This window comes from Pelobates fuscus, chromosome 8 (assembly GCF_036172605.1).
Source record: "Pelobates fuscus isolate aPelFus1 chromosome 8, aPelFus1.pri, whole genome shotgun sequence".
Classification (NCBI taxonomy): Eukaryota; Metazoa; Chordata; class Amphibia; order Anura; family Pelobatidae; genus Pelobates; species Pelobates fuscus.
The window spans coordinates 89,373,887-89,391,369 of NC_086324.1; positions in this window are offsets into that span (position 1 = coordinate 89,373,887).

Here is a 17,483-nt window from a genome sequence, read left to right on the forward strand (position 1 = left end):
TTAATGCATTAAATTTACAACTCTACCTATATTTTCTTTGGCCTGTCTTGTGGGAACAAAACCCACTTGAACTGGATGGACTAGTTTCATCATTAAGGGGCTTAACCTCTGTCAACAATTTGAGATCATTATTTAGAAGCGAAATGGGGCGATAACTTCCACAAGCCTCTGGGTCTTTCCCTGTTTTAGTGATTAAAGAAATATATGCCTCTAAGGGTCGTTGCGGCATCTCAATACCCTCTGTTATTTTATTAAAAGCAACTAAAAAATTAGATGAGAGTTGTGTTTGAAAATGTTTATAGTATCTAGCAGTTAAACCGTCTGGTTCCGGGTTCTTATTTAAGGGCATGGCTTTAATAGCTGCCATTAATTCAACAGCCGCTCTAGATCTAATTTTTCATTCTCTGTTAATGTATGAGTCACATTTTTTTCTAGATATTCTAACAGCGTATCACCTGGGTCACATATTGGACTATTATTCGAGGGAATAATATATAGTGTGGTATAAAATGTATAGAATTCCCTTGCCTCAGATTTATACACTGCTTGTTGAGGTTTTAATCTTAGAAACAAACGTCTGTTGTCGATGTTGCTTTAAAGCTGTCACAAAGTGTTTACCACATTTATTGCCGTGTCTAAAGCCTGGTTTGTTAAGGAAATAGAACGCTTCACTTGGGAGTCTAAAAGATTTTTAAGTTTCCTTCTAACTTCAGTTAGTTCTATAAGGGTATCTACCCTCAAGTATTTTTTATGCAATTGTTCAAGTATACTTGATTGATCACTAAGAGAGATTATTTCTCCCTGTCTGCGTTTCTTATACATAGAGCCTAACTTTATAAATTCTCCCCTAACCACACATTTATGTGCGTCCCATATTACTATGGGTAAAACATCTTCTGTGACATTTTCTTTAAAGTAGTTATTAATGATTGCCTGTATCTTAAGTTGTACCTCTGAACATTCTAAAAATGACTCATTCAACTTCCAAAAATTTTGATGAGGCTTATAATCTAAAGATCCTAATGTAAGCATGTAGTAGGTAAAATAGTAGTATTTTCTAAAATATGTAAATGTCTGTGGGACATTAATAATAGATCTATTCTCGAGTAAGATTATCTGGCATATGAATAGAAAGTATAATCCCTCGTAGTTGGGTGTTGTATACGCCAACAGTCTGCCAGTTGATGATTATGTAATAAGCTTCTTATCCTACGCCTGAGTTTCATATTATAATGGGAAGGTTCAGCTGTATTATCCAGTCATGGGTCTAATGTAACATTAAAATCTCCCCCCACAATTATAATGCCTTCTAGAAATTCTGCAAGTTTATTTAAAATTTTAACTAGGTGTCGATATTGTGTATTATTAGGGAGATATAAGTTGACGAAAGTATATAACTGGTTATTGATGTGTCCCTTAACCAATATATATCTACCTTGATCATCTGTTAAGTTTGCAAAGTGCATAAAGCCCAATGAGCCTGAAAATAAAATTGCTGTGCCTTTTGGCTTTAGCATCGTTAAAGTTACTATAAAAGGTCAATGGACACCTAGAATCTTTCAATTAATGTGCCTTATGCCCCCCTGCGTTTCTTGCACAAAAACTACTGTAGCACCAGCTAAGAAGAATTCTCTAAGTGCACGTTTTCTTCTCTCTGGAATATTAAATTCCTTAGCGTTAACTGATAATATCTTCACCTGTGTCATGAGTATATTATTTTATATGTAATTATGTAAATGTTGTCTAGTTCCTTTTTCCCTGATATAAAATAATTAACAACAACAAAAAAAACAAAAAAATATTTTTTTAATAAAAGCCTGCCTGGCTTAAACTAAAATAACATTATAAGCATGCTTATTTGGTGTAGAGTAGTATAAGAAAGCAGTAACAGTATCACAACTGTTCAAGGGTGTGTAAAGAGCATTCTGAAATGAGATATGATAGCAAAACCTATTCTCCATGTTTAATGGAGGTGTTTTTTCATAAGCAGAACCAAATAACCTCTTATAAATAAGCCGCGTCATCATTTACAAGTATTCTTCTTACACACTATCTATAACAAAAATATTCACATATCTATATATATGAATATAACCATTTTTTTTAATTATCTTTCTTTTTTTCCCACCCTTTTCTTTCTTTCTCGTTCTTTTTATTATATATATATATATATATATATATATATATATATATATATATATATATATATATATATTTTATTTTTTTTTTATTATTATTATTTCCATTAAACCTGTTCCTGACCATGGTATGTCTGTATATTGCTCGATATACGTAAAAAAAGTCCCAGCATACAGTTTCATATATATTCATATATAGATTCATATCGTAGCCATTTAAGTTCGGGCGTGTCATTGAGTAAGTGTATAGGGTATAATATAACATTCAAAAGGTAGAGTCAAAGGATATAATATTCAAAAAGCAAAGTCGACGGGGAGTGGAGAAGGGTTGATAGATGTGGCTATATGGTTAACCTGTAGGTTATTCAGATGTATGTGGTGTTAATCTTGAGGTATTTGAAGAACTTGAGCTCTGTTTAAAAAATTCTGTTAGTCCAATAAAAAAGGTATTACAAGATACAAATTTTATCTGTTTTGCACCTCTACATCACTGGACTACTACAGCTATAATCTCTCTCTCTCTCTCTATATATATATATATATATATATATATATATATATATATATATATATATATATATATATATATATATATATATATATATATATATATATATATATATATATATATATATATATATATATATATATATATATATATATATATATATATATATATATACATATACCAATGCAGAAAATGAACACGCTCACTGGATTCCAATTTCCTAGATATCAAATCGTGTTAATAGGTTGCAAAAAAAATCAATGTTTCGACCTGTTTTTATTAAGATAGCATACAGTGCACTACAATTGCTTTTATAATAAACATAAGTACTGTAAATCAATGCATGATAATTAACTTACCCAGTGCAGGTGAAAACTGCTAACCCCAGTCCCATTGCTGGACGAAACCGGAAGTGCCCTGTGTGTGCGTGCGTGATGACATAATGACGTACAGACGTGTAAGAGATATTGCGTCCTGTAACCATGACAACGAGATCGTAATCTGTGAAACCCAGTGCACAAACTACCCAAGAACACACCACTGCCCAAATAAAAAATAATCAAATATAAAATCACTGCTTAATAGATATACTACCAATGAAAGCATACATGCAGTTAATTATGCATTTTTTTATTGGGGGTATATCTAAAAACAGCTTGCAACAAGCTGCAGATCTCGTCTGCAGCCTTGGCTAGCCCTCCCACTTCTCCCCAGCTTAGACTTTCTGTGGCTGTCCAATCAAAAACTTCCCAATGCCGCTTGATGATAAGTCTTTGCAAGGCAGGTGCTCTGGGCAGTTGCCTGCGTTTTGGGTTTAGCTTCACAGAGTTAAACCACCACGAATTAATAGGTTGTTAATTGACAGTCAGGGGGTATAAAAAGTAACATTTATAAAAGTGCCAATTTCTATTAAAATCTACAACATTTGTAAATTGAAAAAAGAGGACACACTGCACACATAAAGCAATTGAGGAAGCTAAAGTGCTTTAACTGTTTGGCGTGTTACTTTCAGATGAGATGTGCAAGAAATGCACGTATCTGAAACCTGTTTCTTTGCAAAGGCAAACAGTGACATCTGCTGTTTATAACAGATTGCATAAAAATCTATGATCCATGCTGTATTTGCCAAAGAAAATAAAATAGCACACTGAGGAAATATGGCAAGCAGTAGATTAACAACTTCAGAAAGCAAAGGCGAGTACTTGGGTGGTTGGAAAACTGCTTTCAAAATAGTACATTTGAAGACGAAACTGAACCATAAAGCATTTGAAAGTTCTGACAGCAAGGAAGCTTTAGAAAATATTTTAAAATATATTGCAAACTACAACAAATCGAACTCTAATAGTGTCAGCTAGGGATATTTAATTTGCGGCTCTCACGTTCTTGAATTTTGAACTCACTAGACAATCCTCTGCCATACTAAGACTGAGAAATTTTTTAGAATACTTAGTATTTTTGTGGAAATTAGATTGGAGATATCCCATTTTGTGATGCCTGGGAAAAATACGTAGGAGTGAGCTTCAAGAGCATCGAAGGAGGAAAGCGAAAGAGTGGAAATATGGATGAAAGGATAATATTGACACTATCATTGTATCTAGTTCTTGTAGTGTATGTGAAGGGAGAAAAAAAGAAAGGGTCTCAGTGATTTTAGACAGGCTTTAACAAAAGAATAGAAAGAAGAAACAAAAAGGTGAACCATAGTAGGTGAACCCTTCTGAAATACGAGTAACCCAGATAAAACGTAACTTTTAATTAATATAGTTAATAAAGAAATATAACCCTATAATGTGGATAACATAAAGAAATAACAGAAAGAAGTAAATAATAAGAATTCAATAACCTCACTCTGTGAGTCAGTGGTAGTTAGAAGTAAGAAGAAATACTGCAAAAAGTAGATACAAAATAACAGCATATATAACTGCTAACAAAAGTAACAAATGTTGCCAGTCTAATAAATAGAGAGAAGTTTGAATACTAGCAGAGCAGCAAGCCCTGCAGAAGATCGTATATATAGGCAGGAGAGCAAGCTAAAAGTGGAGAGACCAGCTTCCCTACTGTGCTGTGCCTTCGAGGGCACCCCTTAAAACCTACTAGTAAATGCAGGATGTTTAGAAATTACAGAGCGAAAACTGGAATAAAGAATAGAAAAAAGAGTGCAAATGAAATAAATAAATACATTTAAATATAAAATAAAATAATAAATCTTGTATGGGTGGTATAGTCTAAAAATATATTAAAGCATGTTGTAAAGGATTTCCCTGTGTTTACCTGTACCCATTACCTGTACCCATTCGGTTATTTCCTCTCCCTTGACTTTAAAGTATTCATTGTTTATTTCTGTGTTCGGGACATTTATTCGTTCTACCGAACGGAGACCACCCTGGGTGGCAATCAGAACTTAGAACACCAAGTAACCACAAAAACCGCAAGGTAATTGAGTGATTCTAGGTGGCCGCCATTCGGGATACGAACACGTGGCGAGAACAAAGGATGGCGGCCATCTTAAATCTCCCGAACACGACCAGCGGGACTTACTTTTGGATTGCCTGGAACCATTTTCGGCATGGCAATCACACGAACACCCGGTCTCCATGGAAGTCCCGTCTGACCTATTTCCACTCACAGTATCAGACTGGCGTTCGGGAGTTTCAATCAACCGAATGAGGGGAGCATTCACATGTAATCAGATACCGTATAACTGTGGTGGTTTTCGTGTAATTCTGCACGAACGGAGACCGACTCTTGCTACCAATTTTGTGGAACTCTAACTCGGATACAACCACACGGCGAGCCGGTCAAACTTCCACACGATGAGACACGAAAACCTCGAACGGATTTTCGTGCAATTTGGATATGTTACTCCCAGTATCCTCAGCTACCCAGGGATGTGGTTTTTATATTCCTATGTCATGTATAAAGTATATTTCTAAAAATGTGGAAAATTGTTAATCTTTCTGGCCAGCAGATAATTGAGTTTAGTATGTTGCTGAAATTCAATTATCTAGCCTGGCCCAGAGGAGGAGTCTGTTACTGTATAAATTGAATGCCTGTTGCTACCAGTAAATCAGTCTTGTTCCAGTATTAAGCTTTGGCTCATGTGTGGATTATTTGGCGATACCAGCGTTATTTTACCCTGTGGATTATTGTTGCTATTCTGCTCTTGGGAAAAAGGGAATACTAGACGGCAATACAAATCACTAGCGTCGCACATGTCTTCCCTCATCATAGAAGCCACACCGTACAAATAATGTTCCAATGCGCGTTTCACCGTTAAGGCTCTCCTAGGGGACAGGCTTTAACATTGGGGAGACTAATATAGATATGCATGTTAATAATGTGAAGTACTATACTATGCAAAGGTCGGTGAGTGCAGTTTTGTGGATGCAGTAGACTGGATCCAGATTGGACGATACAGAGGCAGAACTAATGAACTAAATTGTTTTCCCCCCAGTAGCAGAAGGATGGTCAAAGGTAGGTCCATTTGTCCATCTGTCGTGAATTTCTTATGATGCTTTGACAACTAGGGATCTACCATTTGCCAATCCTTGCAGGGTTGTATTTGTGACCACTGTGCATGGATTGTGTGTTTGAATGTAAGCATGTTTTTGTATGAAATATGTGTGTGTGAATGTAGGGATGTATTTGTGTGTAAAAATGAAAGCAGTACTTGTGTGTAGTGTTTGCGTTTGAATGTAGTGGTGTGTTTGTATGTAGTGTCGGCATTTGTATGTAATGCTGGCATTTGAATGCTGGGATCTATGAACATATGCACATACATAGTTACATAGTTACATAGTTACATAGTTACATAGCTGAAAAGAGACTTGCGTCCATCAAGTTCAGCCTTCCTCACATTTGTTTTTTTTGCTGTTGATCCAAAAGAAGGCAAAAAACAGTTTGAAGCAAAATTTTGCAACAAGCTAGGAAAAAAAATCTTTCTTGAACCCAGAATAGCAGTCAGATTTATCCTTGGATCAAGCAGTTATTACCCTACATTGAAAGATTATATCCTGGAATATTCTGTTTTGGCAAGTATGCATATAGTAGCTGTTTGAACATCTGTATGGACTCTGATAAAACCACTTCTTCAGGCAGAGAATTCCACATCCTGATTGTTCTTACAGTAAAAAAAACTTTTCCTTTGCCTTAGACGAAATCTTCTTTCTTCCAGTCTAAACGCATGGCCTCGTGTCCTATGTAAAGTCCAGTTTGTGAATAGTTTTCCACACAATGGTTTGTATTGGCCCCAAATATATTTGTATAATGTTATCATATCCCCTCTCAAGCGACGTTTTTCTAAACTAAATAGGTTTAAATTTGTTAACCTTTCTTCATAGCTGATATGTTCCATTCCTTTTATTAATTTTGTAGCCCGCCTCTGCACTTTTTCTAGTGCCATAATATCCTTCTTTAGAACAGGTGCCCAAAATTGCACAGCATATTCAATATGTGGTCTTACCAGTGATTTATAAAGAGGTAAAATTATATTTTTGTCCCGAGAATGAATGCCCTTTTTCATGCATGACAATACCTTACTGGCCTTGGCCACTGCTGATTGACATTACACATTGTTGCATAGTTTCCCAAGTCCTTCTCGTGTGTTGTTTGTCAGGGTACCTGAAGTCTCTACCTCGGAGGAGGTTAGACTTTCTAACGGCCGTCCTCTCAGGGGGACTGATTCACCCAATCCTCTCATAACCGTTTACACGCCGGCCGCGATAGCCCCGCTTCCTTTTATGACGCGGCGCTCAGGAGCCGACGTCATGACGGCAATCACGTCCCGACCTGTCAATCTAGTTCCGAACAACGAATCAGGGCTCGGCAGGGGCAGAGTCATCAATCAAAGAGCTAGGTATAAAATAGGGATGTGTGTAATGGTTCATTGCCCTGTCGTGGTTCTAGCTTGTCTGGTCACTCAGTGCTCTTATTACTATTGTCTCTTTGGTTCTGACTCGGCTTGTACTTTCGTTCCTGCTTATCTCTCGTGTCCTTTGACCTCGGCTCATCTCTCGCTTACCTGTTCTCTCGTTCCCTCAACCTCGGCTTGTCTCTGACCATTCTTTGCTTTCTCCTTACGTTAGTCCGGCCATTCTAAGGTCCGGTATACGTACCTAGCTCCTGTTTGTATTCTGCGTGTTGGATCCCTGTCCCGATCCTGACATTACGACAGGGCCAATGGATCCTGCAGGTACAAACGCTCAGATTGGTTCTCCTGACTCGAGATTTGAAGCCATGGACCATAGAATGGACCAGATGGCTCTGGCGCTGCAAGCATTACTATCCCATCCTAGTAATCAATCAGAGGAGATGCGTACACCACCCATCTCTCTTGTTAATACAGGCCTAGAGGTAGCCACAGTGGGAGCCTCTTCCCATGTTACTTCCCCGTTACGCTATGGCGGTTCTCGGGATACCTATCGAGGTTTCCTAAACCAGATAGGGATTCATTTTGAATTACAACCCCGCGCCTACCCTACAGACAGTGCGAAGGTTGGATTCATAATCTCGTTACTCATTGACAAAGCTCTTAGATGGGCTAACCCTCTGTGGGAAAATGATAATCCAGTAGTCTATAATTATAATGCATTTGTCACTACTTTTAGGAGGACTTTTGACCCTCCAGGAAGAAAGGCCAGTGCAGCTAGACTACTATTACGTCTTAGACAGCATAGCCTAACCCTTGTGGATTATGCGTTAGAGTTCAGATCCTTGGCGGCAGAGGTCAAGTGGAATGAACAGGCCTATATGGACGTATTTCTGAACGGATTATCAGATGAGATCTTAGACGAGGTTGCCACAAGAGATCTTCCTGAAAATTTGGAAGAATTAATTTAATTTATTTCTCAAATAGATGAACGCATGAGACAGAGGCAGAACACTCGAGATAGAACTCATAGACCTTCCTTAAGACTAGCTCCCACATTTCAGAATTCTGAATCTACAACTCTAGCTCTCCCAGAACCTATGCAAATAGGTAACACTCGTCTCTCAGAAAGTGAAAGACAATACAGGAGAAGGGAGGGTCTGTGTATGTATTGTGGAGTAAGAGGTCACCTACGCCTAAATTGCCCTAACCGTCCGGGAAACGCTCGCACCTAAGTTTCTCAAAAGGACAGGCCTTGGGTGTTTCTATCTTGTCCTCTACATATGATTACAAGGATCATAGGCTTCTGTTACCTATTTCTTTAGCTTGGGAAAAGGGAGTACTTAATGCTATGGCATTAATAGATTCCGGAGCAGCTGAAAGCTTTATTGACCAAGCCTTTGTCACGAACCACTCTATCCCATCTCAGCTAAGGGATACACCCTTGGCCGTTGAGGCCATAGATGGTAGACCATTATCAGACCCTGTTATTTTTCGTGAGACTATACCAGTTAAGTTAACCATTGGTATTTTACACGAGGAGGGTATATCTCTCATGCTTATCTCATCTCCTTCAGTTCCAATAGTCTTGGGGTACCCTTGGCTTAAGAAGCATAACCCTATTATTGATTGGGAACAAGGTGAGATAGTCTCCTGGGGTCAGGGTTGCCAGAGAGGTTGTTTACAGAAAATCTCACCGGTTAGCGTAGTTGACACACCAAGTAACTCTAACCAGCCCACAGATTTACGGATACCATCTCAGTACCTGGATTTAAAGGCAGTCTTTGATAAAAAAGAGGGCTGATACTTTACCCCCACACAGGTCCTTTGACTGTAAGATTAGACTCCTGCCTGGTACTATGCCTCCGAGGGGTACTGTATATCCTCTATCCACTAAGGAGAACTTAGTCTTAGAGGAATACATACGGGATAACCTACACAAGGGATTTATTAGGAGATCCTCTTCTCCAGCCGGGGACGGTTTCTTTTTTGTAGATAAGAAAGACGGCACTCTACGGCCTTGCATTGATTATCGGGGCTTGAATAAGATAACGATCAGAAATGCTTATCCTATTCCCTTGATTACTGAGCTATTTGATCGCCTGAAAGGCTCCAAGATTTTTACTAAGTTAGATCTGAGGGGAGCTTATAACTTAGTGAGAATCCAACAGGGTGACGAATGGAAGACGGCTTTCAATACCCGCTATGGTCACTATGAGTATACGGTAATGCCCTTCGGCCTTTGCAATGCTCCTGCTGTATTCCAGGACCTAATTAATGAGGTTCTTAGGGAATTTCAACATGAATGTGTTATAGTCTATTTGGATGATATACTAATACACTCTAGAGAGCCTGAGACTCACCACAAACAAGTCAGAAGGGTATTGCGTAAGCTTCTACAACATGGTTTGTACTGCAAATTGGAGAAGTGTAGCTTTGACCAATCTCAGATAAACTTTCTTGGTTACGTTATTTCTGGAGACGGGTTTAGGATGGACCCGGTTAAACTCAAATCAATTTTGGATTGGCCATTGCCCAAGGGACTCAAGGCCATTCAGAGGTTTATCGGATTCTCCAATTATTATAGGCGCTTCATTAAGGGGTACTCTTCTATTATTGCTCCTATTACCAATATGACTAGACAGGGTGCTGATACCAAGACCTGGTCTTCTGAGGCGCTTGTTGCTTTCAGTACACTCAAGGAACAGTTTGCCTCAGCACCAATATTAGTTCATCCTGACACCTCCTTGCCTTTTTTACTCGAGGTAGACGCCTCAGAGACGGGTATAGGCGCTATCTTTTCCCAAAGGCTAGGTTTGAATAAACCGCTGCACCCATGTGGTTTTTTTTCCAAGAAATTGTCTGGGCCTGAAAGCAGATATGATATTGGTGACAGGGAACTATTAGCGGTCATTATGGCTTTAAAGGAATGGAGACATTTGTTGGAAGGGACTTTACACCCGGTTACTATTTTGACGGATCACAAGAATTTGTCCTATATAGGGGAAGCCAAGCGCTTGTCCGCCAGGCAGGCTCGTTGGTCTTTGTTCCTTACTCATTTCAACTACGTGCTCACTTATAGACCTGGTTCTAAGAACTCTAAGGCTGATGCATTGTCCCGCCAACATGAACCTTCTACTATGTCTGATATGGTTTTTTCTTCTGTAGTTCCCAAGTGTAATATTGTTGCCAACACAAGCATCAAGATTCACTCCCCGTTGCTTGCTGAGATCAAGAAAGTACAGCATCTGGCTCCCAGACTTGTTCCTGGGGATCGGTACTTCCTCCTGAACTCCAACTGGAACTGTTGCAGTGTTTTCATAACAGTAAATTTGCCGGACGCCCTGGCATACGCAAGTCGTATTCTCTGATTTCTAAAGATTTCTGGTGGCCTTCGTTACGTAAGGATATTAAGGACTTCGTCGGGGCATGTGAGGTCTGTATGAGGACTAAACAACCTCATACGCTTCCATGTGGGCTTTTGCACCCCCTAGAAATTCCCGAGAAACCATGGTCTTGTTTGGCTATGGACTTCATTGTCGATTTGCCTGTTTCTAAAAAACATACTGTTATCCTCACGGTGATTGACAGGTTTACTAAAATGGCTCATTTTGTACCCCTGCCTAAATTGCCCTCTTCTCCCGAATTAGCTGAGATTTTCGCGAGGGAGATTTTTTGTTTACATGGTATTCCTTCTGAAATTGTTTCTGATAGAGGGTCCCAATTTGTTTCCCGGTTTTGGAGGTCCTTCTGTTCTCAATTGGGCATCAAATTGAATTTTTCTTCTGCCTATCATCCCCAGTCCAACGGAGCTGCCGAACGCACCAACCAAAATGTTGAACAATTTTTGCGTTGTTTTGTTTCTGAACACCAGGACGATTGGGTCGGTCTGATTCCTTGGGCAGAGTTTGCGCACAACAATCTCGTTTGCGATTCTACTCGTTCTAGCCCCTTCTTCATGAATTATGGCTTTCATCCTTCCGTTCTTCCGTCGGTTTCCCCTTCCCAAGGGATACCGTCGGTTGATGTTCATGTTTCCAATCTGAGGAAGTTGTGGGATCAGACTCGACGTATTCTTCTTCATAATTCCACGGTGTCCAAACGACACGCTGACAAACGCAAATGGGTGGCTCCGTTTTTTTCCCCGGGTGATAGGGTTTGGCTGAGTTCCAGAAACATCCGCTTGAAGGTTCCCTCCATGAAATTTGCTCCTCGTTACATAGGTTCTTACAGGGTTCTGTCTCGTATTAACCCGGTTGCGTATCGTCTGGCTCTTCCGCCTGCCCTGCGCATCCCGAATTCCTTTCATGTTTCCTTATTGAAACCTTTGGTTTGTAACAGATTTTCCTCCGCTGTGTCCTCCCCTCGTTCTGTCCAGGTTGAGGGTCAGGAGGAGTATGAAGTCAAGTCCATTCCCGATTCTCGGGTTTCTCGGGAGAGGGTGCAATATCTTGTTGACTGGAAAGGTTATGGTCCTGAGGAAAGGTCTTGGGTGGTCCGGAAAGATGTGCATGCCCCTCGTCTCCTCAGGGCATTTCATGCTCGTTTTCCATCTCGCCCCGGTTCCTTCCGCGCGGTGGGCATTTCTGAGAGGGGGGGTACTGTCAGGGTACCTGAAGTCTCTACCTCGGAGGAGGTTAGACTTTCTAACGGCCGTCCTCTCAGGGGGACTGATTCACCCAATCCTCTCATAACCGTTTACACGCCGGCCGCGATAGCCCCGCTTCCTTTTATGACGCGGCGCTCAGGAGCCGACGTCATGACGGCAATCACGTCCCGACCTGTCAATCTAGTTCCGAACAACGAATCAGGGCTCGGCAGGGGCAGAGTCATCAATCAAAGACCTAGGTATAAAATAGGGATGTGTGTAATGGTTCATTGCCCTGTCGTGGTTCTAGCTTGTCTGGTCACTCAGTGCTCTTATTACTATTGTCTCTTTGGTTCTGACTCGGCTTGTACTTTCGTTCCTGCTTATCTCTCGTGTCCTTTGACCTCGGCTCGTCTCTCGCTTACCTGTTCTCTCGTTCCCTCGACCTCGGCTTGTCTCTGACCATTCTTTGCTTTCTCCTTACGTTAGTCCGGCCATTCTAAGGTCCGGTATACGTACCTAGCTCCTGTTTGTATTCTGCGTGTTGGATCCCTGTCCCGATCCTGACATTGTTATCCCCAATTCACTTCCATTAAGGGTATACGTTGCTTGTGTATTCTTTACGCCGAAGTGCATAACTTTGCATTTTTTCAGCATTAAATTTCATCTGCCATTTGAGTGCCCAGTCCCCCAGTCTATCTAAATCCCTCTGCAGCAAAGTAATATCTTGCTCACATTGTATTATTTTACAAAGTTTTGTGTCATCTGCAAATACTGAAACATGACTTTCAATGCTGTCTTCAAGATTATTTATAAACATGTTAAATAGAAGGGGTCCCAGAACAGACCCCTGAGGGACACCACTTGCCACCTCTGTCCAGCTTGAAAATTTACCATTAACGACAACTCTTTGTACTCTGTTTTTAAGCCAATGTTCTACCCAAGAACAAGCATTTTCATCTAGAATGATTTCCTTGAGTTTGAACACTAATCTATTGTGTGGAACTGTATCAAATGCCTTGGCAAAATCCAAATAGATCACATCCACTGCAACACCCTGATCTATACTTCTACTTACTTCTTCGTAGAACGCAATCAAGTTAGTTTGACATGACCTGTGCTTCATAAAACCGTGCTGATTTTTGCTGATAACCATGTTCTTCTCAAGGAATTCTTGAATAGTATCCCTTAATAACCTTTCAAATATTTTACCAGCCACAGAAGTTAAGCTCACAGGTCTATAATTTCCAGGCAAGGATTTTGAACCCTTTTTGAATATAGGAACCACATCTGCCTTCCTCCAATCCTCCGGAACACTTCCTGAAAGAAAAGAATCTTGAAAGATTAAAAAAAGGTTCACTTATTTCTACACTTAGTTCCCTAAGTACACGTGGATGAATACCGTCAGGCCCTGGAGCTTTGTTTATATTAACTTTCTTTAGTTGCTGCAGCACCTTGTCTGGAGTTAACCAATTACAATTATTCTGCTAATTTTTTGTAGCAATCATTTGCACATCTATTGCCATGTGTTCTTCCTTAATATATACGGGGGGAAATAGTTATTTTAAATTCCTGCCTTTTCCTGGTCTTCATTAACTAACACCCCCGTTTCAGTTTTTAGTGTACCTACACTTTCATTTTGTTTTTTTTTTAGAATTTGTGTACTTGAAAAATGCTTTGGGGTTGGTTTTGCTCTCTTTAGCTATACTTTTTTCATTTTGAAGTTTAGCAAGTCTAATTGCCTTTTTGCACGCATTATTTGCTTCCTTGTATCTTTTATAAGATGCATCTGATTTGTCTGATTTAAATGCTTTAAATGCCCTTTTCTTATTTTTTTTTTATCTCTTGTTTTACTTCTCTACTAAGCCACATTGGTTTTAATTTGTTTCTTTTATATTTATTTCCCAATGGTACATACTGAGAAAAGTACCTTTCTAACATTTGTTGGAAGATGATCCATTTATCATCAGTGTTCTTTTCACTAAAGAGTTTATGCCAGTCAATAAATTGTAAAGCTTCCCTTAACTTATTGAAATTGCCCTTTTTAAAATTATATGTGTTTGTATACCCCATGTGCTTTTGTTTTTTGGAGTTTATTTCAAAGGACACTGTATTGTGATCACTATTTCCCAAGTGCTCACCTACTTGAATGTTGGTCAAAAGATCAACGTTGTTTGTTAAAACCAGGTCCAGACAAGCGTCCATTCTAGTTGGTGCTTGTACAAGTTGTGACATGAAGGTATCATTTAACAAGTTTAACCCCTTAAGGACACATGACATGTGTGACATGTCATGATTCCCTTTTATTCCAGAAGTTTGGTCCTTAAGGGGTTAAAAACCTAATTCCCTTTCCTGAGCTACTAGTCCCTCTGTCCCAATTTATGTCCGGGTAATTAAAATCTCCAATAATTAAAGTGTTACCCAGATTTGCTGCTTTCTCAATTTGCTCAAACAGCTGTTGTTCCTCGTCAATATTAACATTAGGTGGTTTATAACATATCCCAACCAATAGTTGGTTTCCCTTCTTTTCCCCCAAGCAGATATTTACCCATAAAGCCTCCCCATTTTCCTCATCGCATTCCATTTGCTTAAGATTTGGCTTTAAATCGTGGTTGACATACAAACATTCCCCTCCACCCTTCTTGTTTTTCCTATCCTTCCTAAATAACATGTATCCATTTAAGTTAACTGCCCAGTCATGTGTCTCATCCCACCATGTTTCAGTTATGCCTATTATATCATATTGTTTCACTGTGTGCAACACACAGTGACACAGATACACTGACACAGATAACACTAAAATGACAATGAGAAACAGACACAGATATAAGCAAAAAAACACACACACACACACAAATACATACTTATACACACACTCGTGTAGATCATAATCTACATGTTTTTAGCCACCCTCCTGTTTCTATACTCTTTGGGTGCAGGATGTTGGATTCCCTGGGGTCCACTGAGATCTGTATGCAGTTTCTCCAGACTCTATCAATCAGCAAATTGCTTCACTGTCTCTGCGTGGCATTCTTGTTTACTGGGAGGAAGTGTCCTGAACTCACTTCTTAACAGCATTGCTTGCAAACGGATGATCTAACAGGCAGGGCTGCCATCATAACTCTTAGGACCCCTTACAAACCAAATAGCTGGACAGTCAACAACCCACCCACATTTGTATACCCATACATATGCTCCCTGACACAGAGTTACAAACTCTCACACTCATAAACATTTTAGACACACATAGACAAACACACTGCCAGATTTAAATGAAAAAAAAAATGGAAACAAATGAAAAGAGAAGGGGCAGACATTGGGAAGAATCCTTAACAAATACATGTAGAGAAGGCAGACTATACCAGAAGAGAGTAGGATTTGAAAGAGTGTGTCTATTTATTGGTGCTGGGTTGAGGCGATTATAATATTTTTGAACTAACTGCATGCCATGTGAGGAAAGAAAAATGATGAGGTATGGGTTATAAAAGCATTGTCCTACAGTTCGGGAGAGGTATTACAGTGATTTCCAATGATGTACACATAATAGACTATCATACTCTTCTGATGGCTTTGAAAAAATATTCTGTAACTTAATTATATCACTTTATCAGTGTTACAATATTGTGGTACTGAAGAGTATCCAGTAATGTACATGGGTTTCTGCCTGCTGTAGACCCACAAGCACTTTCCACACACTTTATCAAACCTGGGCATAATGTGTGTTGGGGGGAGGTGTGTGTGTGTGTGTCACATACATACATAACAAAGTTCACATCTGCATGTAAAACTAGCTGCACACATACACAAATACACATACACACTTCTAGCCAGACTCACACACATACAAAAATAAACAACCATCAACATTCACATAAATGGATACGTAATTAGCCTCAAATATCCATAAGAGTACATAGGACCTAAGACCAACTAGTACAATGCACCATCCATACACTTTATTACATATGGGTGTAATTTGTGTTTATATGCGTGTAATTTGTGTTTATATGCGTGTATGTCTGCCACATACATACATGGATGCAAACAAACAAAACAAAGCCATATTCACATCTGCATGCATAACTAAACACACACTCACACATCCTCCTTTTTTCAGATTTTGTTGAGCAGGATAGCTTATTGACATTAGACTCAGACAGGAAAAGGATAGTACCAAAGTAATGTAACCAACATATGCTTGTATGTTTTTAACTTTTATTATTTGTGAACTAAGTTGATACATGTATTTTTTTTTTTTTTTACGAAAAGGATACTATAATTAGGGCATTGTATCATATACTATATAATATACACAATGTGGGAGATATTTTTTGTTACATGTTACTATGGTGATCTTTTGTGGTCATGTGACTAATCATTAAGTATAGGTTGCTCTAACAGAATCCTCTGTTACCATGGTCAGCCTCCTTCTCACCACCTATGAGCCCTGGGTTAAAATGGGGTTCTGTTTTGATGAGGCAAGTACATGTGGGCCATTTGGACTGCATTTCCTCCTGGTTTGGGTTTGCAAGGTTGGGATACCCTTGTTTGTAAAAATGGCGGGGGTTACTCAGTTGGAGTACGGGAGCTCAGTCACAGTTAGTATGGTGATAAAGTCATGTGACTATGTGTTTGGTGAAAACTTGTTTTTTCATCACTACATGCAATGGCATTCAATCTCATTATGCTGAACGTCATATATTCTAATGTTGCATTACTTCACTAAACCGAAAAGTTATGTTAACAGCTGTAGTACAAATAAGTAAATAATATAAAAAAGCTGCAAGTGCATGTTAAACTGATGCTTTCAATATCCACAATGTTCCAATCCTGGATAAGCTTTTGAAAGTGTCTGCTTTTATAAACAGGTTCTAGTCTGAAGTTGCAAATCAAACTTAATAGTTCTATGCCGCTCTTGCCAAAAGCTGAATATTTTCCAGTGAATAGTTGTTCTGGGCATCAGAATAGAGCATTTCAAACCATGCTCTCACATCACCATATGTAGCCAGCAGCCTACGATAATAATGTCAATGGCTGGAATGAAATGCCAGAAAGCAAGTACATTCATTTATTCAAAATGTTCTAGGTATTTGTCTGCAGAGAGAAAATTCCATTCTTATTAAGACTATCTCGTCATATTCACTTAAAACAAGCAATGGTAACATTTGGTCCTGTAAATGTCCAATTTAAAAATCCTGTATAAATAGTTTTTCAGTATGTCTATCTAGAACTGTATTGGCTTGTTTTGTATGGTCATGTGAAGGAGGAAGTGAAAACGCCTTTGTTGAGTCTTGTCTGACCTATAGCTGCAGTGATGCTTACAAGTTATACTTAGCAAAGTGAGTGGTACAGGTACTCTCTGGACCATAACCACCTCAATCATTG